Here is a 1,077-nt window from a genome sequence, read left to right on the forward strand (position 1 = left end):
GCAGACAGGCAGAGACAGACAGAGAGAGACAGACAGAGAGTGACAGGCAGAGAGAGACAGGCAGAGAGAGACAGACAGAGAGAGACAGGCAGTAAGACAGAGAGACGGAGAGACAGACAATTTATTAATCCCGGGGGGCGGGGCTTCGAGAGTGAAGGCTTCGGGTCAGTTTGTCCTCGCTCCGTCACGTTTACAGCTCGGGTCTCTCAGACCTGCTGCAGACCTCTTCAGACTCCTGGACCTGACCCCAGACTCTCTGACCCCCCATGCTGCTGTCATGGATGTAGTTTGTGGTTCTTGCTGACCTTCCTGAAAGACGTGACCTGGATGGAAGTAAAGGTTGTAAAACCTGAAGATGTTCTCCTGTTGTCTGTACCAGAGGCACTAATGCACCCCCATATCAACAGAGAGGCAAGCTGTTGGACTGTGAGATGATACGAGGCTGGATGGTCTCTCTCCTCTTTAGTCCTGAGGACGTGGCGTCTGTGGTGTCTAAACAGAAGTTCAGATTTGGACCTGTCTGACCTCAGAACGGTCCTGGACTTCACCTCAGTCCATCTGAAACGAGCTCTGGTCCAGAGAAGATGGCAGCGGTTCTGGATGGTGTTCACATCTGGCTCCTTCTTTGCCTGATAGAGCTTTAAGCAGCATCTAAGGATGACCTGTGTGTGAACAGAACCAGAACCAGACCTGGTTTTAGTGCTGCGGCCCCTGAGGGCCTCATCCTGAGAGCTTCTTCAGATTCTTCTAATCTGAGGATCAGATTATGAACTGGAGATGATGGAGATTAAAAGTCTTTATTCAGGAACTTTGTTCTGAAAGACTGCTGGACCTGTGCCCCTCTTTACTTCTGATTCTTCCTCTAAATGCTCTTTACTCATCAAAGCGCTGCTTTTTCGCGTTTCTTCACGTCAACCTTTGATCTTTATTATGTTTCTATCTATTTTAAATATGCGTTTATGAGAGTTCAGAACTTTATAATCTGCCTTTCTTTACGTTTTACATGACGTCCCAACTTTTCAGAGCCGGGCTGGTACTTGTGCAGCTCTTCAGGACGTTAACACGATGGAAGGAAAC

Source organism: Nematolebias whitei, chromosome 19, assembly GCF_014905685.2.
Source record: "Nematolebias whitei isolate Nwh7 chromosome 19, NemWhi1, whole genome shotgun sequence".
Classification (NCBI taxonomy): domain Eukaryota; kingdom Metazoa; phylum Chordata; class Actinopteri; order Cyprinodontiformes; family Rivulidae; genus Nematolebias; species Nematolebias whitei.